This window comes from Pteronotus mesoamericanus, unplaced genomic scaffold, assembly GCF_021234165.1.
Source record: "Pteronotus mesoamericanus isolate MK-2021 breed Mesoamerican mustached bat unplaced genomic scaffold, CSHL_Meso_final scaffold_118, whole genome shotgun sequence".
NCBI classification, from domain to species: Eukaryota; Metazoa; Chordata; class Mammalia; order Chiroptera; family Mormoopidae; genus Pteronotus; species Pteronotus mesoamericanus.
The window spans coordinates 544,862-569,594 of NW_026555301.1; the positions used below are offsets into that span (position 1 = coordinate 544,862).

At 37.8% G+C, this 24,733-nt stretch overlaps 1 pseudogene; it reads right to left on the reverse strand.

Annotated features, from left to right (window-relative positions):
• Positions 1-707: 707 nt before the first annotated feature.
• Positions 708-1,764, reverse strand: LOC129081705 (casein kinase II subunit alpha'-like; annotated as a pseudogene).
• Between the last annotated feature and the right edge of the window lie 22,969 nt (positions 1,765-24,733).

Sequence of the window (24,733 nt, forward strand, 5' to 3'; positions counted from 1 at the left end):
AGTAACCAGAGGGGAAGGGGAAGGGGGATAAAGGAATAAGGAAGGGGAAGGGTCATCAAGGAACATGTATAAAGGACCCTTGGACAAAGCCAAAGTGGGAAAGGATTGAGGGTGAGAAGGGGCAGGGGAGAGTAGTGGCAGGAAAATGGAGACAACTGTACTGAACAATAGTAAAAAGAAACGGGGAAAAATATTGTGACTTTTAATATTTCCTTTTTGTAAATGAGGCTTGTGGGTCAGTACTGACTGCTGATGTGTTGCTAAAACTTGAGCCTGAATCTCACTCATCCAAGGAAACCCAGACCCCAGCGGAATGTACAGGAAGTCAGATATTCAGAGTTTGTTGACCAAAAGGGTTAATTCAGCAATAGTCTCCTGTTAAATAGAGGTAACTGTGCAACAAAACAACTCTAAGTCTCTCATCTCCCATGTATTCCAAAGAGAGAGGCTCCTCAGTTTCTGAACTATGTGCATTTTCACACTGCTGCCAGAGTGGCAGCTCCCTGTAGAGTAGAATTCGGGAGAGTTTTTTGTTTTCTGTTTTTGATTTCTTTAAAGACTTTTAGGTCCTTACTCTTCTTTGCATTTATAACTAATGAATGACTAGAATTTCTTTTTCACACTATAGTTTTCCTTCAAGACTTGTGTGTGTTTGCTTGGTTTTATTGGCAAGCATCAATGTCACATTACCTGTCACTTTCCAGTATCTAGAGGGCAGTTGTGAGACAACTGGAAAGAACAGCACTATCTGCACAGGGCTGGGACTGCTCTTTCACCATAGGGTAAAAGTATGGGTGCTCCATGGACTCTTTGTCAGTCAGTCCAGTTTGGTGGTTGTATCACAGAATTTTGTCCACAAGATCTAGGGCCTTGAAAATGATGAGATGTCTGATCTCACTATGGCTAAAGTTTTCCCAGTGTTTCTGTAAATGTTGTCCCAGGATATTGTTAAAGTGAGGATCTAGGTCTATGTGATTTTTTTCAGATACCCATACAACTCATCTGTACCCAGAACCTTGAGAATACAAAGAAGCTGGTTGTAGTTGTCCTGTCTATGGAAGAAGGGTTCTTTTCAAAAGATAACTCTCCTTAACATACAGTCTAATCTCTACATATCCAAGTTAAATCATACATCTGATAACCCACAAGAATTCAGGTCCCTTGAAGTATCTGGAGGCCACAAGGACATTGTGCTCTTGTGCAGGATGGTAGAATTCTGCCAGACCCCAGACTATCAGTCAGAGCTCTTCCTGTTGGTGACCTATCATGACTGGTTCTGAAGTCTCACATCCCTGTGCATGATTCCCTTGCTGTGGCAGTAATCCAAAACTTTAAGTAGTTCATACATATAAAGCTGGATATCAAAATCTGTCAGGACCTGGCAAAGTTGCTTAAGATATGTATTATTGATACATTCAGATACCAAAGCTGGTGTCTTTGTCAAAGGGTCCTACACAGTATCAATCAGTTTAATGATATTCCATTGTGAAGGTTCTCCAGACTCTTAATCTCTCGTTTTATCTTTTTTTCTTCACTGACTTAAGAATTTTTGCAACCACTTTCTGTTGGTGATGATAATGGTCTCAAAATCTTCACTATACTTTCCCAACCAAGTTTTTAAACCAGTTGGCAATCACCTAGATAACCCCTCTTTGGGATATGAGCCTCATAGCCCCAGTACTCAGGATCCTCAGGCTGTTCACCATAGCACTTCAGCCTAGACCCCTTAGACTGGTGCTCTGTAGCCCTTTGCAAACCAGGCATGAAGAGCCTCTGTGTGCCAAGGGCAGTGGCTTGTCGAGGGCTGGGAGCAGTGGGCAGTGGAGAACCAAGGGGGCAGTGAAGTAGCAAGGAGGCAGGTGGGTTGAACAGGGAAGGACTGGAAAGTGGGGTGGGTGGTGCAAGCAATGCGTGGCAGCCTCTAACAGTGCTGCAGTGACACAGACAGGAAAGGAGATGCTCTGGCCAGGAAAGGAGATACTCTATTTCTGAATTATTCTCTTTCTTTTATGTCATCACACTTCACTGCATATATTAACCTCTAGGTTGTTTTAAATATGTGCACTTATTCAAATATTAAATATGATTTTCTGACTGCATATACACTAGAGTTCTTATTTTTTAATTCATAGGTCACTGTTAAAGATCATGCAAAAGAGTGTCTGAGTTTGACCTATTGGGAGCTGCCTCCAAACACTGTACTGACAAAGCTGGTGAATAAATAAATAAATAAATAAATAAATAAATAAAGCTCAGTGCCTCCATCCCTCTTGGAAGACAGTGCTGAGGCAGGTGTCCTGCTCTGGCTTCCTGAGGTTCTTAGAAAGGTAAAGGCCCAGGTGCCCACCATGGTGTCTGGTTTAACTATTCAACTATTATTGACCTTTATTTCTGTCCCCTTCTTTTGTCCCCACTCTACAACTAGTGCTCTAATCTCTCTCAAATAATTGATTTGAATCCATATCCTTGTCCCAAGGTCTGCTTTAGGAAGGCTCTAAATGATAACAGATGAGACAGCTAGACCCAATGTTGTCCATGGGTTCTTTATACATGTTCCTTGATGACTCTTCCCCTTCTCCCCACCATTGTGTCCCTCCCCCCACCTTTCCTGGTTACTGTTAGTTTATTCTTATTTTCCAAGTATCTAGTTATATTTTGTGCACTTGTTTGTTTTGTTGATTAGGTTCCACTTATAGACAAGATCATATGGTATGATTTTAAAAGATTTTATTTTATTTCATGGACTGAAATTTCTTCAAATGAATTTGATTATATAAGATGGATTAAAGCAAAGTTACTATAGTGCAAGCATCAGAAAAGGAGGGATTTATTTATTGTTTGTTAATAATATGAATATATACTGAAAATACAAAAATATACTTCAAAAAATAAAAAAATATTGGTAAAATTGCTGGACACATGAACACATACAAACATTTAGGGTTTTTTTTTCCCTAGTCCATAAGTAAGTAATTAGAAATAAATTAGGAAAAGTGTTCTATCTACAAAGAAGACAAATGTATAAATTAGTTAGAAATATGTTTAACAAGAAACAGTTAGAGCCTATATAAATGATACAAGATGAAAAACCTATATCCACATTTTTATATAGATTTAAAATAAATAAGAATGAAAGTAATAGAAAGACACAACATAAGAAGATGCAATATCACATGCTCTCTAAAATAATGTGCAAATACTATCATTCTAATTGGTATTCTAGTGAGGTATTCTATTTGAATTCCATAAAATGTCTGTAAAATTTATATGGAAAAAATGTGTATATAAGGGTAGTTAAGAACAGTATATTTAAAAATAACAGTGAATGTGTAATGTTTAGCTAATTTTTAAATACTAACAGCTATTATAATCAATTACCATGTCACTGGAGGGTATGAGGAACTCTATGAAGACTCTAAACATCAGTTTCAGTGTATGAAGATTTAATATGTGACAAAATGAAATTTACCAGGAAGACATTATGTTGTTGATAAATATCACTGGTATAACTGTTAGTCTTCTGGGAGAAAATAAAATTGGACATCTATTAACATTTGCACAAAATTAAAATCCAGTCTGCTCAAAGGCTTGAATGTAAACAATAGGTAATTATATTCTTATGAGAAAATCTAGGAGAATACATGGATATGTTATGTTTGACAGAGGCCATTTAACCACAATGAAACACATAAGTTTCAAAAGAAATGATAGTCATGTGCTATGTAGAACTTTTAAAAGCATGGGGGAAATGCCATAAAAATACCAGTTAAGATAACCCCAATATTCATAGCAGCACAATTTACAATAGCCAACTGTTGGAAGCAACCTAAATGCCCATCAGTAGATGATTGGATCAAAAAGTTATGGTACATATACACAATGGAATACTACGCAGTAGAAAGAAAAAAAGAACTACTAAACTTCTCGACATCATGGATGGAACTCGAGAGCATTATGCTAAGCGAAATAAGCCAGGGGGCAAAAGACAAATACCATGTGATCGCACCTATAAGCGGAACCTAACCAACAATACAAAGATGCAAGGAAAAGAAGACCAGCAACACTGAAAAGAAAAGAAACCAACAGAGACAAGACGGAAGGAGGGAGAGGAGGCGGGGGCGGGGGGAAGGAAGGGAAGGGGAAAGTGAAGGAATATATAGCAAGGACTCATGGACAAAACCAAAGGGGAAGGATTGAGGGAGGAAAGGAGGGAGGAGGCAAGGGAAAGTGGTGGGGGGTAGGCAGAGAGAAATGTATTTGAAAAAATAAATTTAAAAAAATAAAGTTCTAAATGAGAGCAAAAAAAAAATTTGAAAAGGCTAATATCCATTTTATAAAATGAGAATTTTTTTTGTCTGTAGTTGTATCACATTTACTCAGCATACCATACCATCCATTCCATATTAATTGTTTCCCTAAGAAAAGCTTCTTTTAAGCTTTTTTTAAAAAGTTGTTAGAAGGAAGTAAAGTGGTTAAGGGGATCTTATAGGAAAGAATAGACGTCTCCATAGATGCCTTTGGCTGAGTACTGATCAGAGGAGATGTTAGGGAAATATAAATAAGTAGACTAGAGAAGAGCTTTCTGACCTGCTAATTTAAGGGTTGGAGTAAAATAAGAAACAGTGATATTGAGATGCCTGGTCCCTGAAAGGTTTTGACAACAAAAGAGGAAACAAAATAAAATTAGCTTATAAATTGGAATACCTTGGGTGTGTCATCATCCATCAGCAAATATTTTTGAGACAATGCTGAAAGTTAGGCATGGTCAGTAATGTTAATTATTTCCCACCACCAGCATGTCATTAATTAGTTAAGCTATGGCAGAGGGTAAGATCACCCAAGTTCACCAAGAAAGAACAAAATGATTGCCAAGGTTAGGATGGTGAGGGTCCTTATAGCACCCTTGTTTTCTCAGGCTAACTATGTATGAGCACCTAAGGGGTTTTCAGTAACTCAGCATTTGGAGCTCAGGACCCCAGCTGCACAATCTAGAATCTCGGGTATTTCTCATGTCACAAGGTATTTCATGTGTACCTGCAAAAAGTCCTCTGTCTTCCTCTTGGTGATGCTCACTATTCATGAAGCTGCTTCTTCTTCTTCTTCTTCTTCTTCTTCTTCTTCTCCTTCTTCTTCTTCTTTCTCCTTCTTCTTCTTCTTCTTCTTCTTCTTCTTCTTCTTCTTCTTCTTCTTCTTCTTCTTCTTCTTCTTCTTCTTCTTCCTTTTTCCTGCTATACCTGCAAAAAGTCCTCCGTCTTCCTCTTGGTGATGCTCACTATTCATGAAGCTTCTTCTTCTTCTTCTTCTTCTTCTTCTTCTTCTTCTTCTTCTTCTTCTTCTTCTTCTTCTTCTTCTTCTTCTTCTTCTTCTTCTTCTTCTTCTTCTTCTTCTTCTTCCTTTTTCCTGCTATCAGCGGAACCATTGGCTCTTATTCCCAAAACGTTGGTCCTTTTCACAAAAGTAGTGAAGGAACCCCGTTTCCATCTCCACTCATATCTTGTTTCACAAAGCTTCCTTGTGGAGACAGTTCCTACATTTTTTTCTTTCTGCCCTTCCTTTCTTTTTTTTTTTTGACATCTTTATCTTAAGGAATTATATGATGTATTCATCTAGATTACCTTCCCTTACCTTTCACCAGTGTAAACATCCCTGCTCACCAACTTTTCACTCATGCCAAGACTTACCTGGATCAAAACCAGGACCCTGCCTGCTACTCATATAATTGTGGGGCAGACAAAAACCAAGTGAGTGATCAAAGACATCAGAGAAATAAAGGTTCCAGCAAGGAGATGGATATTCACAGAAACTCAGTATCAAGGAGAGATTAGGATAAGTATGATGCTTGTGAGACTGAGCCATTTAGGTAGGCAGTTAGCAAAAAACCAGAAATCTTTGAGAGAGGAATTGTGGCCCAGTCCTCAGTCTCAAACCTAGGATGAATGATAAGTGAAGAATTTACAGCAACAGGAGGGATTATTATTTCATCACCAACCATGAAACGGACAGAAAAGAAGAGTTGCTGTATTGAGGTCTAATAAATGTTGGGAGAACCACTTTAAAGTGAGGTTGTTTAAATCCCTTTTTAGGTTGAAACAAAGACACAGGAGAAAGGCTGAGAATAATCATACAATGAAAGAATGAGAGAATGAGTGACGGTGTTATCTTTCTAAAGTTGTTCAGAGTAAAATAAGAAGCACAGGTAAAATAGCCTAAGAAGAGCAGGGTGCTGGGACATGTCCTGTGACAAAAGAGAACTCTTTACAATTTAAGAAAGTTAAGAGGAACACTATTTTGCCATATTCTTTGTGCCATGAGATCCAGGCTGACTTTTACTGAAAGAAGAAGATGAATTTTACACCAATGTTCCTAAAACTTTAATGCGTAATCAGTTCACCTGGGATCTTGCTAAAATGCAAAATCATTTTCAGTAGGTCTGATTAGGGCCTGGGACTCTGCTTTTCTAGAAAGGAAGCAGGTGCTGTCATTCTACATGTTGAAATGAAGGAGTAGAATTTACTTTTTGTCCTAAATTAGAGGTGAGTAAAAGGATAGCTAAGTGTCAGCAAAAGCACGTCTGAGGTGGGAAAAGACCTACTGTAATGATTTGGTAGTCAATATTATGTGACATTATGTGGTAACCCACACCCCAACAATAGTTCACACTCAGGGCACTTAATGCGGAAACCAGGTGTTCAGGTGGATTCATGGAAGGTAACTGACTGATGGAGGGAGTTGAAAAACCATGAAAATGGAGTTGGTATTCTTCTGTCTGAGCTCAGGACCAGACATAGTAGGGGACCTGTTTATACTGTGAGCAATCAGAACAGAGACTCGGGAGCTGCTGTTCTAGCTGAGATCACAAACTGGGAAGTGGAGTGATGGGGTGAGGAAGGCAGTAAGTTTAATGTTGCATTTGGCCAAAGTGGACTTCAGAAAAAGAGCAAGCCTGAGAAAAAAAAGAGATTAAACTTGGTATATTTCAGATTTTAAAATTTACATATCATATTTATAACATACTTTATTCTGCTTATGATTTTATCATTACACTATTGATTTTCATTATATTAAAGTATTAAAATTGTATAGAGTCATTATTGTTGTCTTTTCTTTTGTAATTTATTCTATCACTATAACAACAAAATCATTATTTTTCTTCCACAGTTGGTATTAATACATTATTCTGACTTTATGAAATAATGTTTTACTTTTGGGGGGGAGGAGGCAGGGAAAGGTGGTGGGGGGAAGGCAGAGACAAATGTATTTGAAAATATAAAGAAAATAAATTTTAAAAAGAGAAAAAAAAGAAAAGACACAGAAATGTTTTCTTCAGAAAATACCAGGCTTACCTTATAGAATGGTCCATGAAAACACTTTCTGGAATTAGCATATTCTGTTATAGGTAGTACAGATAAAAAAATTAATAATTTAATCTAATGATATTTACTGTGGCATTCAGCAAGACGAGTTAGGTACCATTTGTTGTCTAATCACCTATGCTAATTAACCTATTTGTAATTAGACACTCAAGATTCACATTCTGGACTTCTTAAGTCTTCCATTTAAACCTATTGGAATAATTACTCTGTATCCCCTTTGTAAAATATAAAGAGTCTTCTGTTATTAGCTTTAGAAAATATTTCTTCACCACTGTTTACATAATGTACTTATTAAACAAATATTACCAAGTAACTGTATGTGTGGAAGCTGTCCTACATCTTAGTGCTGCATCCTTAAAAAGCAAATGCCCTGATCAGTGGACATTTCATCAGGAGATTCATCTAAAGATAAAATTCTGTCCTGAAATATTTCTTTAGGTTCACTGAATATATAAATATCTCTCAGTCATCTATATCTAGGAAATATAACTCATCTCAGTTAAGCATCTTTGTGAAGAAGTCTTTATCTTTAATTTTCCTTAAAGTATTTGGCTCAATATTTCTCGTTTTTCATTATTTAGTTAATAATCTCTTGTGTTAATATATATAATAAATAATATAATTGTAGTTCCTACTTCTGGGCCCATTTTTTTTTGTTTTTTTGTGTTTCATTTCTTATTTAAAAAAATACTCCTAAGTATTTGACCATTGACTTTATCATTTGCCCTTGAACTTGCTTAGAAATTGTGCTTTCCTTCAGTTTTATATTGCAACACTTTTTCTATGATTATTGTCTACATTGTTGCTATCAGCTCACTTTACTCTTACCTTTTTATATTCCTTCCACATTATCTTGGTCTGACATATTCTCTGGTGCTTAGAGTTGTACCACATTTCTCCTCATCCTCATTTCTTTCTTCCTTAATGTCATTCTGATTAAACCCCTACTAGTGCACTGAAATGTACACAAAGATATTTCAAGATTATTTTTTATTTTTTTAATTTTTATTTTTTAATTAATTTTTTCAAATACATTTGTCTCTGCCTTACCCCCAACACTTTCCCTTGCCACCTCACCTCCCCTCCTTCAACTCTTCCCCTTTGGTTTGTCCATGAGACCTTGCTATATGTTCCTTCACTTTCCCCTTCCCTTCTTATTCCTCACCCTCCCTGCCTCCTTGATTCTTGTCTCTATTGATTTCATTTCCTTTCAGTGTTGCTGATCTTATTTTCCTTGCAACTTTGTATTGTTGGTTAGGATCCGCTTATTGGTGAGATCATATGGTATTTGTCTTTCGCCCCCTGGCTTATTTCACTTAGCATAATGCTCTCGAGTTCCATCCATGCTGTCGAGAAGTTTAGTAGTTCTTTTTTCTTTCTGCTGCATAGTATTCCATTGTGTAAATGTATCATGGTTTTTTGATCCAATCATCTACTGATGGGCATTTAGGTTGCTTCCAACACTTCGCTATTGTAAATAGGGCTGCTATGAACATTGGAGTGCATAGGTTCTTTTGAATAGATGTTTTGGGATTCTTAGGGTATAGTCCCAGCAGGGCAATCACTGGATCAAAAGGCAGTCACATTCTCAGCTTTTTGAGGAAATTCAACTTTGCTTTCCACAATGGCTGCACTGGTATGCATTCACACCAGCACTATACTAGTGTTCCCTTTTCCCCACAGCCACCCCAGCACCTGTTGTTTGTTGATCTGTTTATGATGGCCATTCAGACCAGCGTGAGGTGGTACCTCATGGTGGTTTTGAACTGCATTTCTCTGATGGCTAGTGATGCTGAGCATCCTTTCAAATGTCTCTGGGCCCTCTGTACCTCTTTTTGGAAAAGCATCTGCCCAGGTCCTTTGCCCATTTTTTTTAAATTTATTTACTTTTTAAATACATTTGTCTCTGCCTCGCCCTCACCTCTTTCCCTTGCCCTCTCCCAGCTTCCCTCCCTCAGCTCTTCCCCTTTGGTTTTGTCCATGAGTCCTTGCTATATGTTCCTCACTTTCCCCTTCCCTTCCCTTTCCCTGCCCCCCCTTCCCTCTTGTCTCTGTTGATTTCTTTTCCTTTCAGTGTTGCTGGTCCTATTTTCCTTGCATCTTTGTATTGTTGGTTAGGTTCCGCTTATAGGTGAGATCATATGGTATTTGTCTTTCGACCCCTGGCTTATTTCGCTTAGCATGATGCTCTCCAGTTCCATCCATGCTGTCGCGAAGTTTAGTAGTCCTTTTTTTTTTCAGCTGCGTAGTATTCCATTGTGTATATGTACCATTACTTTTTGATCCAATCATCTACTGATGGGCATTTAGGTTGCTGCCAGCACTTGGCTATTGTAAATTGTGCTGCTATGAACATTGGGGTGCATAGGTTCTTTTGTATTGGCGTTTTGGTGTTCTCAGGGTATAGTCCCAGCAGGGGAATCGCTGTATCAAAAGGCAATTCCATTTTCAGCTTTCTGAGGAAATTCCACAGTGCTTTCCATAGTAGCTGCACCAGTCTGCATTCCCACCAACAGTGGACTAGGGTTCCCTTTTCTCCACAGCCTCGCCAGCACCTGTTGTTTGTGGATCTGTTTATGATGGCCATTCTGACCGGTGTGAGGTGGTACCTCATGGTGGTTTTGATCTGCATTTCTCTGATGGCTAGTGATGCTGAGCATCCTTTCAAATGCCTCTGGGCCCTCTGTGTCTCCTCCTTGGAAAAGCATCTGCCCAGGTCCTTTGCCCATTTTTGGATTGGATCTTTTGTCTTCTTGGAGTGGAGTCAAGTGAGTTCTTTATATATCTTGGAGATCAAACTTCTATCTGATGTATCATTAGCGAATGTATTTTCCCATATGGTTGGCTCCCTTTCATTTTGCTGATGTTTTCTTTTGTCATGCAGAAGCTTCTTATTTTGATGAGGTCCCACTTGTTTATTCTTTCCATTATGTCCCTTGCTTTAGGAGACATATCAGTGAAAAAATTACTGTGTGGGATATCTGAGAGTTTCCTGCCAAAGTTCTCCTCTAGGACCTTTATGGTGTCGCGACCAATATTTAAGTCTTTTCTCCATCTTGAGTGTATTTTTGTGTATAGTGTCAGCTGATGATCTAATTTTAATTTTTTACATGTAGCCGTCCAGCTCTCCCAACACCATTTGTTGAAGAGGCTATTATAGCTCCATTTTATGCTTCTGCCCCCTTTGTCAAATATTAGATGTCAATAGAGACCTGGGCTTATTTCTCGGCTTTCTATTCTGTTCCACTGGTCTATGGGTCTGTTCCTGTGCCAGTATCAGATTGTTTTGAGTGTAGTGGCTTTGTAGTAGAGTTTGATGTCCGGTATTTTGATCCCTCCTACTTTGTGTTTCTTTCTCAAATTGCTGTGGCTATTTGGGGTTGTTTATGGTTCCATATAAATTTTTGAAATGTCTGTTCTATTTCTGTGAAACACATCATTGGTATCTTAATAAGGATTGCATTGAATCTATAAATTGCTTTGGGTAGTATCGGCATTTTGATGATATTAATTCTTACAACCCATGAACACAGTATATGCTGCCATTTCTTTGTGTCTTCCTTAATTTCTTTTTTCAATGTTGCTTAGTTTTCTGCATACAGGTCTTTGTGTCTTTGGTTAAATTTATCCCTAGGTACTTTATTTTTCTTCTTGCGATATCGAATGGTATTTTTTCTCTGATTTCATCTTGTATTGCATTGCTGGTGTACAAAAAAGCCTTTGATTTCTGAATATTGACTTTGTATCCTGCTGTTTTGCCAAATTCACTTATTAGGTTGAGGAGTTTTTTGGTAGAGTCTATAGGGTTTCTATGTACACTATCATGTCATCTGCAAACAATGATAGCTTTACTTCCTCCTTTCCTATTTGGATGTCTTTTATCTCTTTCTCTTCTCTGACCGCTGTGGCTAGGACTTCCAATATGATGTTGAAAAGAAGTAGTGAGAGCAGACATCCTTTTTGTGTTCCCGATCTTAGTGGGAAAGCTTTCAGTTTTTGCCCTTTGAGTATGATATTGGCTGTATGTTTTTCATATATGGCCTTTATTACGTTGAGGAATGCCCCATTTATTCCCATTTTGCTGAGTGTTTTGATCATAAATGGGTGCTGTACCTTATTGAATGCTTTTTATGCATCTATCAAGATGATCATCTTTTTAATTTATTGCTGCATGTGGTTGCCAGCATTTTGTTACAGATTTTAGCATCTATGTACTTCAGCAAAATTGGCTGTATTTTCTTTCTTTGTCGGGTCATTATCTGATTTTGGGATTAGGGTAATGCTGGCTTCATAAAAAGAGTCTGGGAGTCTTCTCTCCATTGGATTTTTTGACACAGTTAGAGAAGGACAGGGGTTATGTCTTCCTGAAATGTTTTTTAAAATTTTCCCATGAAACCGTCCAGCCCTGGGCTTTTGTGTGCCAGTATTTTCTTGATTACTGCTTCAATTTCCCCAGCTGTTATTAGTCTGTTCAAGCTTTCTGTTTCTTCCTCCTTCAGTGATGCAAGATTATACTTTTCTAGGAATTTGTCCATTTCATCAAGGTTTTCAAATTTCTTGGCTTATAATTTTTCATAGTAGTTTCTGACAATCCTTTGTATTTCTGTGTTATCAGTTGTTATTTGTCCTCTTTCATTTCTGATATTATTTATTTTGGTCCTTTCCCCTTTTTCTTGATGAATCTGCTTAAAGGCTTGTCGATTTTATTTATCTTTTCAAAGAACCAGCTTCTAGATTGGTTGATCCTTTGAATTGGTCTTTTCATCTCTATGTCATTCAGTTCTGCTCTAATCTTGACTATTTCCTTCCTTCTACTTGCTCTGCGATTTTTTGTTGTTGTTTCTCTGGTTCTTGAAGTTGTAGTGTTAGGTCTTTTATTTGAAATTTTTCTATCCTTTTTAGGTAAGCCTGTATTGCTATGAACTTCCCTCTCAGGACTACCTTTTCGGTGTTTCATAAGTTTTGGAGTGCTGTGTGTTCATTTTCATGTGTTTCCAGAGTTATTTTTTGGTTTCTTCTCTTATCTTATTATTTTTTTAAATTTTATTTTAATTTATTTTTTCAAATCCATTTGTTTCTGCCTTACCCCCAACACTTTCCCTTGTGCCTTCCCTCCTTCCCTCCCTTAGCTCTTCCCCTTTGGTTTTGTCCATGAGTCCTTGCTATATGTTCCTTGACTTTCCCCTTCCCTTCCTTTTCTCCGCCCCCTACCTCCTTCCCTCTTGTCTCTGTTGGTTTCTTTTCCTTTCAGTGTTGCTGGTCTTCTTTTCCTTGCATCTTTGTATTGTTGGTTAGGTTCTGCTTATAGGTGCGATCACATGGTATTTGTCTTTCACTCCCTGGCTTATTTCGTTTAGCATAATGCTCTCCAGTTCCATCCATGCTGTCGTGAAGTTTAGTAGTTCTTTCTTTCTGCTGTGTAGTATTCCATTGTGTAGATGATTGAATTATCTTATTATTGACCCTTTCATTGTTTAATAGTCTACTGTTCAGTCTCCATGAGTCTGCAAGTTTTGAAGTTTCTCTTTGAGGTTGATTTCCAGTTTCATGTTTTTGTTCTTTTGATGACTTGAATTTTCTTTAAAGCCAATGTCTTCCAAATTTTATTGGTTTGCTTATCTTTCTTTTATACTAAAAAAGTTCTTCCCTCATCACAGATAGTTCTTTTATCTATTGTACTTTTTTTTTTTTTTTTGCTTGAATTTGTTTGTTTCAAATTGCTTAAAGTTTTGTGTTTCAGAGTTTCTGGAGTTTTATGGTACTTTGCATGAGAAGTCATACTGATTTTACTTGAAGTACTTTTTTCCCCCTATATTTTAATGAGTTAATACAGTTATTTTGTGTAACTGGGGTAAGACTCTCTGTATGTGCACTGGTGAACTGTATCAAAGTCTGTTTGAGTCACCACAGTTTGATGATTTGATGCTCATCATTTGAAACCCTCTAAGCATTCATGTGCCCTTCTTTAAGGCATAATTATGGTTGTCATAGAATATGCTGACTTCATTACTCTAGTGGACATCAGCATCTTGAGCAGCATCAACACCTGTCATCTAGGGAACATGGTACATGAGATGTAGGATGTGATCCCTGCTTTCTACATAAAGAAGGTAGGCCTGAATGCTATGGCTTTGTGTATAAGATTGGACATGTGAATTTAATAGAAAAAAATATATAACAATACAAATGGGATTCCCCAAAAAATATAGTTTAAATATGCATGAAAGATTATAGACACTTTATACATTTAAAAAAGAAACTGTAATTCATCAAACTTTAATTATGAGGCAGAAATTCAGCTTTCAGAGCTATATTTCCTGCAGATTGCTCTATTGGCATAACAATAAGTAAAAGTGAGTAGCCTATAAATCTCATCCCTGATCTCTCCCTGATCCCCAGTAGTTTAATTTAATCATATAGGAAAAGGTTGAAGAACTTACTTAAAGATGACTCAAAGGTAGATCCCTTGTGAGTGCAGAAAAATAACTCAACATGTTGACTTTTTGGAGAAATGACAAATGTCTTCTGGTTGGAGAAGATCCCAAGTCTTTTCTTATCTACCCACAGTCTACCTAGCTCCAGAAGGCAGAGCTAGGGTCAAAAATATGTTGCACACTAAACAAACAAACAAACAAACAAACACTATTGTTACTACCACCACCACCATCAAACATTTTGTGTGCCTTTGGAAGGTGCACTTGCGCCTTCCAAGTATGAGAAAGAAAAAGGTAGGAAGCTGAGATTTTTCTCTATGGCATAATGTCAGGGCCCAAATTATCCTTCACCCTGACCCAGTTTATTCTCTAAAGTTTACTATCACTGCTTGACTCATGATTTTTGCAAGAGTTTCTTCTTAGAAGGCATAATCTATCCAGGGTAAGAGGAGATGGCCAAGAAAGTAAACTATTGAGCACCTGCCCAGACTCACTCAATGGTTTTGAACTTGAGACAACAAAACATAAACATCTTATTTCCTTCTATCTGAGACTGGCAGTAGCTGTGTTAGTTATGTCCTAGATTACACATGTTGTCCTAACCTTGTAAATAATAGCATTTCTTTCACTATGGAAGTATCCTGATTTGGGCAATAATTATATGGGAACTTGGTGTTTCAAATGCAAATTAACTTCAGTAACTGAGGGTCCTGTCTGTGGTCTTTAAAACCCAGCACACCAAAGAAAAGAACAGGTATAAATAACACGGGACTGCTCATATAGGTCCTCTGAGGCAAATTCTCTTTCTGGAGACACATCATATGTCTCCAAGGTAAGGAGTATGAGCAGTTTGGTGGACTTTACCAGCCATAACACAGAAACACTCTTTCTCATGGAGAACTGTGTCTAAACATAACAAATAATAGCACCCAGCTTTGAAAGTCTCAGTAAAATTTTCAAATATAATTTTGTTTAGCCTCAAAATACTCCCATGGATGGAAAACTAAGTTCCCATGGGGTTCAAGGTAACCCTGATTAACCGGCTGAATGTCAGCCTTGTGCAGAAATCACTGGATCCATGTCTCATGTCCTTCCTGGTACTTTCCACAGTTCTGGAGCTGGAATCTGAAGGGAAAAAAAGCTTCAGTGAGATGTTCATCAGCTCCTCTCTTTCTCTCCACTAATCTCTGAGAGCCAATTAATCTTCCAGATGTTTTGTCTAGGGAGAGGAATGTACACACAGAAACAAAAGTAACCATAATGAAGTATTGATAAGAGCCTAATTCCCGCAAATGTTTGGCTCCCACTTTTGCTTTCGGTTGGACAACCCATCCCTATGTTGTTGATATATGTGCAAAAGGGAGATATTAATCAAGAAGGCAGGCCCCTACGTGCAAATAACAAAAATGTGATTCTGTGCTCTTAATTGGTAGTTAAGGGAAGCAAGACTGATCTGCCTTCCTTGGCCTTGCAGACATTATTGGTTATGAAAAGACATTTCACATCAATTACCTTATTGGAAAGATAACATGTGGAGACAGAGCTTTCTTTTTCTTTCTTTTCTTTTTTTTGTAAGGATACACATTTCAACTCTTTATTTATTTATTCATTTATTTTTTCAAATACATTTGTCTCTGCCAACCCCCCACCACTTTCCTTTGCCCTCTCCCTCCTTCCCACCCTCAGCTCCTGCCCTTTGGTTTTGTCCGTGAGTCCTTGCTATATGTTCCTTGACTTTCCCCTTCCCTTCCTTTTCCCCGCCCCTCCCTCTTGTCTCTGTTGGTTTCTTTTCCTTTCAGTGTTGCTGATCTTCTTTTCCTTGCATCTTTGTATTGTTGGTTAGGTTCCACTTATAGGTGAGATTGTATGGTATTTGTCTTTCACTCCCTGGCTTATTTCGCTTAGCATAATGCTCTCCAGTTCCATCCATGCTGTTGCGAAGTTTAGTAGTTCTTTTTTTCTTTCTGCTGCTTAGTATTGGTGTGATAGAAGTGCTGCTGGTGGTTACAGGACTGGGTCAATCTATTTGGGCAGGTGTGACTGCAAGCAAATTGTTTCCAATGGGAAAAATGGTCTCCAAAAGCGGTGGGGTAATTTGAAAGTAAAACAAATAGTTCAAGTAATCCCAGTGACCCCTAAAAGCTTGCAGAGCACAAAGTGCTATTCTTGGAAGATGCCAACAAATGAAATCAGCTGCTCCCTAGACTTCACACAGGTATTACCTTCATGGCTGAAAGCTTTTGGAAACTGGTGAAAATGAGTTAAAGCTACAGATTATCCATTGACCAGTCAACCAGTATGCATATGTGACATGTGAACTGCCTGTTTTACACTGAGTGGGCTGAGTATTGTGGGAGACAGATATATGAAGGCTCTCAAGGGCTTAAATTTAGTGAGCAAGAAAGTCAGATGCTACCAGTTGAAGTCATTGAGAAATCATTGCTAATGGATGGTGTGTCTGAGGCTCAGGGCTGCCAGATATCTAGGGTCTTGGAGACAGGTCACTGAAGTCTGAGGGGAAGCTATGAAATTAAAACAAACAAACAAACAGATTGAAGTTAATACCTGAGGACACTGAATGATGCTAAATAAAGAAACCTTTACCCAATAAGTCTGATTATTTAAACAATGAAACCAACAACCTGACATGGAGGTGAGCAGTCTTCCATGCTATGTTTAGGAGAGGAAAATTCATGATACACTCCCACACAAGAAGTGGGATAGGGTTCAGAATGAGACTGAACTAGAATGAAGGAGGCAGCCTGGGGTCCATATTTAGCCTTGGCACTTCCTCAAGCAGGTCACTTATACCCTCTGGGTCTCATTTTTCTCCTCTGTGAAATGTTGAGCAATAGTATCCACCTCCAGGGTTGTCATAAGGGTGAGAAAATACATGCAAAGTTCTAAAAGCTGTGTTTGGTACACATTAGACCACTAAAAATTAGAATCTATAATTTAGAGAAAGAAGATTCAGCTGAATAAGCTAAAGAAAAGATAAAGAATTGAGGGAATAAATAACAACAAAATAAAGGTATGAGTCTTTGCAGCCCCATCTGTAATAAAAGAAAGATAGCACTTGGAAAAGTATTCTCTTTAATGAGGTTTTCCCAGAACTTAAGTTAATTTCCTTTTTTTGCTCACCATACAGCAAGGTTTATGACAAGAGGAGCATCTGAGACTTATTGCAAATGTCATGATCTATAGAAAAGTGTAAGCTCCATCTGGAATCACCAAATGGGCGTTCCTGGCATATACATGTGGGTTTGCACCTTGTAAACCTGTGTAGAAAGGAGTAGTGTCCTGGGTTTCACTATTTTCTGTGGCTGAAAAGTAACAGTCAAACCCTAAAGATGATAACTCCACCAAGATTCTCCCCTGGAGTTACCGAACTCAGCTCCCCTCACCCTCCACCATACACACACTGTATTAGTCCAAGTCTTTGAAGCAGAGAGATCATCAGCACATATTTCTCATGAAGGTGTGTGTGGGCATGCTCAAAATATTAGAACTTCAGTTTGTTTCTGTTTTATGAAAAATAATAGGATTTAAATATTGATGCATGGATTATACTGGCCCCTCCTCTCAGGTATTCCTGGGAAGAGGAGGAGTTCACAGTGAGGCTCACTCAGCCACCTTTGTTTGTTTTAGCCCACTGTGAGGAACTGCAGTTCATCAATGGGAGACAATGAGTTTTGAATTTAATATAATTAAGTTTTAATGAAACTGAGAGTTATAAAATTAACTTGTGGAGTAAAGACACTTCTGAAAATGTAGAAGAAAAATTAGTAATGCAAGTACTAGAAAGACACTGTCAATGTGACTCATTACTTCCATATTTATTACACATGCTCATCAACCATTTTATGTAATAAGACCATCTAATTTTAGCTGAAGTTAGCAAATGTGCAGAGAATTTCACAGATAGGGGCCCATCATGAGTGAAGACATATCGGCAAGAGGGAACCTGACAGGATCACAGGACCCTTCAGAAAATGTCCACACAGAGGTACATGTGCATTAGGAAGAACTGAGATCTGAGGTTCTAACCAGAAAGGGTGCCCATACTGGGAATCCTTTAAGTTGTCTGGAAACTTCTTGTTAAGTAGAGAGGGTATCTTTATCATCTCAGAACTTCTCCATGTTTTCATCTCCAAAGCAAATTTGCAGATTTTTAATCTCAAATACTCTTCCAGACATCAGGAGCCTCTCATGGAAGAGCAGGGGAAGTGTTTGATCCAGTGATTCCCCTGCTGGGACTATACCCTAAGAACACCAAAAAGCCAATACAAAAGAACCTATGCACCCCAATGTTCATAGCAGCACAATTTACAATAGCCAAGTGTTGGCAGCAACCTAAATGCCCATCAGTAGATGATTGGATCAAAAAGTAATGATACATATACACAATGGAATACCGCGCAGCAGAAAGGAAAAAAAGAACTACTAAACTTCGCGACAGCATGGATGGAACTGGAGAGCATTATGCTAAGCAAAATAAGCCAGGGGGCGACAGACAAATACCATATGATCTCACCTATAAGTGGAACCTAACCAACAATACAAAGATGCAAGGAAAAGAAGACCAGCAACACTGAAAGGAAAAGAAATCAACAGAGACAAGCGGGAAGGAGGGAGGGGGGCGGGGAAAAGGAAAGGAAGGGGAAAATGAAGGAACATATAGCCAGGACTCATGGACAAAACCAAAGAGGAAGAGCTGAGGGAGGGAAGGAGGGAATGGGCAAGGGAAAGTGGTGGGGGGTTGGCAGAGGCAAATGTATTTGAAAAAATAAATTAATATAAAATTTAAAAAAAAGAACAATGAGGTATGTATGAGCAAAGCTGGACATTTGGATAAAATAGACGGTGGAGAGACCTTCAATAGACATGTCAATTAGTGTTGACTTAATAAGTTCATTGCTACTTATTTCCAATCTTTTATACCTTCCCTGACTTTAATTAAATATTTTACATAATTCTGTTTTATATCCCCTCAGTGTATAGATTATAATTCTCTTTAAAAATTTTAATAGTGGCCTAAAGATTAAAATGTATATTAAAAAATTGATTTTAACTTTTGAACAGTTCAAGGTTTGCAGAAAAAAAACAAAACAGTACAAAGTATTCTACCTCTCTAGATTTACCCTGTTATTAGCTTCTTATATTAGAACAGAATGTTACAACAAAGGAAAAATATGGATCATTACTATTAAAATTGACAGTTCATTCACATTGTCTTAGTTTTTACCTACTATCTTTTTCTGTCCCTGGATCTCATCCAGGTTGCCACATCACATTTTTTTAATTAATTAATTAATTAATTTTAGATCTTTATTTTTATAGTTCAAATATATTTATCTCCATTTTCCCAACACCACTCTCTCTTGCCCCACCCACACCCACTTCCCACCCTCAATCTTTCCCCACTTTGGCTTTGTCTGTGAGTCCCTTATACATGTTCCTTGACCCTTCTCCTTCTTTTTTCCATTACCCACCTCAATCATTCTCTCTTATTACCGTTGGTTTCTTTTTTCTTTCATTCTTGCAGATTATATTTTTCTTGCTTATTTATTTTGTTTATTAGGTTCCACTTATAAGTGAGATCATATGATATCTGTCTTTCACCCCTGACTTATTTCACTTAACATAATACTCTCCAGTACATTCTGTTCTGGCACGAAGGGTAGTAGTTCTTTCTATCTTTCTACTGCATACTGTTCTATTCTGTAAATGTACCATAGTTGTTTGATCTACTCATTTATTGATGGGCACTTAGTTTGCTTAAATAACTTGACTATTGTAAATTGTGCTGTTATGAACATTGGAGGGCATAGGTTCTCTTAAATTAGTATTTGGAGATTCTTACGGTATAATCCCAGAAGTGGAATCACCGGGTCAAAGGCAGTTCCATTTTTAGCATTTTGAGGTAATTCCAAACTGTTTTCCACAGTGGCTGCACTAGTCTGCATTCCCACTAAGAGTGGACTAGGGTACCCTTTTCTCCACAACCGGGCCAGCACTCATTGTTTCTTGATTTGTTTATGATGGCCATTCTGACAAGTGTGAAGTCGCATGTCATTGTGGTTTTAATTTGCATTTCTCTAATGGCTAGTGATGCTGAGCATCCTTTCATAAATCTCTGAACCCTGTGTATCTCCTCTTTGGAGAAGTGTGTGTTCAGGTACTTTGCCCATTTTTAAATTGGATTGTTTGTCTTCCAGGAGTAGAATCATTTGAGTTATGTATATATTTTGGAGATCAAACCTGTCTCTGAGATATCATTGGCAAATATATTTACCCACACAGTTGGTTCCATTTTCATTTTGCTGATGTTTTCTTCAGCTGTTCAGAAGCTTCTAATTTTAATGAGGTCCCACTTGTTTAACTTTTCCTTTATGTCTCTTGCTCTAGGGGATATATCAGTGAAAATAATTGCAGCGTGGAAAATTGGAGAGTTTCCTATCTATATTCTTCTCTAGGATTTTTATGGTGTTGCTACTTATATTTAAATCTTTAATCCATCTTGAGTTTATTTTTGTGTATGGTGTAAGTTGGTGGTTGAAGTTCAATTTTTTGCATGTAGCTGTCCTGCTCTCCCAGCATTATTTGTTGAAGAAGCTATCTTTACTCCATTTTTTTCTTCTGTCCTCTTTGTCGAGTATTAATTGACCAAAAAGGCATGGGTTTATTTCTGGGTTCTCTATTATGTTCCACTGATTTATGTGTCTGTTCTTATGCCAGTACCAGACTCTTTTGATTAGAGTAGCCTTATAATAGGGTTTTATGTCTGGTATTGTGATCTCTCTTACTTTGTTCTTATTTCTAAAAATGGCTGCAGCTACTTAGAGCTGTTTATGATCCCAAATAAATTTTTGAAATGTTTATTCTATATCTGTGAAATATATCATTGGTATTTTAATAGGGGTTGCATCAAATGTGTAAGTTGTTTTGAGGTAGTATGGACATTTTGATGATGTTAATTCTTCCAATCCATGCACATGGCATATGTTTCCATTGTTTTTAATTTATTTATTTTTTCCCAAATACATTTGTCTCTGCTTACCCCCCAACCACTTTCCCTTGCTCCCTCTCTCCTTCCCTCCCTCAGCTCTTCCCCTTTGGTTTTGTCCGTGAGTCCTTGCTATATGTCCCTTGACTTTCCCCTGCCCTTCCTTTTCCCCGGCCCCCTTCCTCGTTCCCTCTTGTCTCTGTTGATTTCTTTTCCTTTCAATGTTGCTGGTCTTATTATCCCTGCATCTTTGTATTGTTGGTTAGGCTCCACTTATAGGTGAGATCATATAGTATTTGTCTGTCTCCCCCTGGCTTATTTCGCTTAGCATAATGCTCTCCAGTTCCATCCATGCTGTCGCGAAGTTTAGTAGTTCTTTTTTTCCTTTCTGCTGCGTGGTATTCCATTGTGTATATGTACCATTACTTTTTGATCCAATCATCTACTGATGGGCATTTAGGTTGCTGCCAACACTTGGCTATTGTAAATTGTGCTGCTATGAACATTGGGATGCATAGGTTCTTTTGTATTGGCGTTTTCGTGTTCTTAGGGTATAGTCCCAGCAGGGGAATTACTGGATCAAAAGGCAGTTCCATTTTCAGCTTTTTGAGGAAATTCCTCACTGCTTTCTATAGTGGCTGCACCAGTTTGCATTCCCACCAACAGTGTACTCGGGTTCCCTTTTCTCCACAGCCTCGCCAGCACCTGTTGTTTGTGGATCTGTTTATGATGGCCATTCTGACCGGTGTGAGGTGGTACCTCATGGTGATTTTGATCTGCTTTTCTCCGATGGCTAGTGATGCTGAGCATCCTTTCAAGTGCCTCTGGGCCCTTTGTATCTGCTCGGTGGAAAAGCATCTGCCTAGGTCCTTTGCCCATTTTTTTGATTGAATCGTTTGTCTTCTTGGAGTGGAGTCGAGTGAGTTCTTTATATATCTTGGAGATCAAACCTCTATCTGATGTATCATTAGCGAATATATTTTCCCATACGGTTGGCTCCCTTTTTATTTTGCTGATGTTTTCTTTAGCCGTGCAGAAGCTTCTTATTTTGATGAGGTCCCACTTGTTTATTCTTTCCTTTATGTCCCTTTCTTTAGGAGACATATCAGTGAAAAAATTACTGTGTGGGATATCTGAGAGTTTCCTGCCAAAATTCTCCTCTAGGACTTTTATGGTGTTGCAACTTACATTTATGTCTCTTATCCATCTTGAGTTTATTTATGTGTATGGTGTCAGCTGATGATCCAATTTCAATTTTTTTCATGTAGCCGTCCAGCTCTCCCAACACCATTTGTTGAAGAGCCCATTATTGCTCCATTTTATGCTTCTGCCCCCTTGGCCAAATATTAATGTCAATAGAGACCCAGGCTTATTTCTGGGCTTTCTATTCTGTTCCACTGGTCTATTGATCTGTTCTTGTGCCAGTACCAGAATGTTTTGAGTATAGTGGCTTTGGAGTAGAGTTTGATGTCCGGTATTGTGATCCCTCCTACTTTGTTTTTCTGTCTCAAAATTGTTGCAGCTTCTCGGGGTCATTTATGGTTCCAAATAAATTTTTGGAAAGTCTGTCCTATTTCTGTGAAACACATCATTGGTATCTTAATAGGGATTGCATTGAATCTATAAATCGCTTTCAGTAGTATGGACATTTTGATGATATTAATTCTTCCAATCCATGAGCATGGTATATGCTTCCATTTATTTTTGTTTTCCTTAATTTCTTTCCTCAATGTTCTATACTTTTCTGCATATAGGTCTTTTACCTCCTTGGTTAAATTTATTCCTAGGTACTTTATTTTTCTTCCTGCTATATCAAATGGTATTTTTTTCTGATATCTTATTTTCTATTTCATTCCTGGGGTATAAAAATGCCTTTAGTTTCTAAATTTTGACTACCACAGAAATACAAAGGATTGTCAGAAACTACTAGGAACAATTATGTGCTAAGAAATTTGAAAATCTTGATGAAATGGACAAATATTTAGAAAAGTATAATCTTCCTACACTGAAGGAGGAAGAAACAGAAAGCTTGAACAGACTGATAGATAATAGCTGGGGAAATTGAATCAACAATCAAGAAACTCCCGGCACACAAAAGCCCAGGGCCAGACGGTTTCAAAGGAGAATTTTACAAAGCATTTCAGGAAGAGCTAACCCCAGTCCTTCTCAGACTATTCCGAAAAAAAAGAAGAGGAGGGAAGACTCCCAGACTCTTTCTATGAGGCCAGCATCACCCTGATCCCAAAACCGGGTAAAGACCCTACAAAGAAAGAAAACTACAGGCCAATTTCGCTGATGAACGTAGATGCTAAAATCCTTAACAAAATATTGGCAAACCACATCCAGCAATACATTAAAAAGATTATCCACCACAATCAAGTGGGATTCTTCCCAGGGATGCAGGGATGGTTCAATATTCGGAAGTCAATAAACATAATATATCACATAAATAAAAGAAAAGACAAAAACTACATGATCATCTCGATAGGTGCAGAAAAAGCATTCGATAAGGTACAGCACCCATTTATGATCAAAACACTCAGCAAAATTGGAATAAATAGGGCATTCCTCAACGTAATAAAGGTCACATATGAGAGTCCTACAGCCAACATCATACTCAACGGACAAAAACTAAAAGCTTTCCCACTAAGATCGGGAACACAAAAAGGATGTCTGCTTTCACCACTTCTTTTCAACATCGTATTGGAAGTCTTAGCCACAGCAGTCAGACGAGAAAAAGAAATAAAAAACATCCAAATAGGAAAGGAGGATGTAAAGCTATCATTGTTTGCAGATGACATGATAGTGTACATAGAAAACCCTGTAGGCTCTACCAAAAAACTCCTCAACCTAATAAATGAATTTTTCAAAACAGCAGCATGCTTCCATTTACTTTTGTCTTCCTTAATTTCTTTTTTCCATGTTGTGTAGTTTTCTGTGTACAGGTATTTTACCACCTTGTTTAAGTTTATACCTAGGTACTTTGATTTTCTTCTTGCTATAGCAAATGGGATTTTTTTTTCCTGATTTCAGCTTCTGCTATTTCATTGTTGGTGTACAAAAATGCCTTTGATTTCTGAATAGTGACTTTGTATCCTGCTCTTTTGTGAAATTCACTTTTTAAGTGTATTAGTTTTTTGGGGGGGAGGGTTTATAAGGTTTTCTATGTACAACTTCTTCAAAAATGTCAGTTTTATCCCCTCCTTTCCAATTTGGATGCCTTTTATTTCTTCTTCTTTTTTGATCGATGTGGCTAGGACTTCCCATACTATGTTGAATTGAAGTGGTGAAAGCAGACATCCTGGTCTTGTTCCTGATCTTACTGGGAAAGGTTCTAATGTGTTCCTGTTGAGTATGATGTTGGCTGTAGGTTTTTCATGTATGGCTGTTATTATGTTGAGGTATGCCCTCTTTACTCTCACGTTGTTGAGAGTTTTTATCAGAAATGGGTGCTGAAAATTATCAAATGATTTTTCTGCATCTATTGATATGATCATGTGATTTTTGTCTTTCCTATTGTTTATATGATGGAATAAAGAACCAATCCTGGATTTATTGATCCTTTGTGTTATTCTTTTAGTCTCTATGTCATTCAATTCTGCTCTGATCTTGATTATTTCCTTTCTTCTACTCTCTCTGGATTTTGTTTCTTCATTTGAAGATGTTGGGTTGGATGTTCCTTTGAAATGTTTCTATTTCTTTTAGTTAGGCCTGTGTTGCCATGAACTTCCCTATCAAGAGTGCTTTTGCTGTGTCCCATAGGTTTTGGACTGTTGTGTGTTCATTTTCCTGTGTTTTCTGAAACTTTTTAATTTTTTCTTTGATCTCAGTATTGATCCATTCATTGTTTTATAGCATGCTTCTCAGTCTCCATGAGTTTGACTGTTTCTGAATATTTTCCAAATGGTTGGTTTATAGTT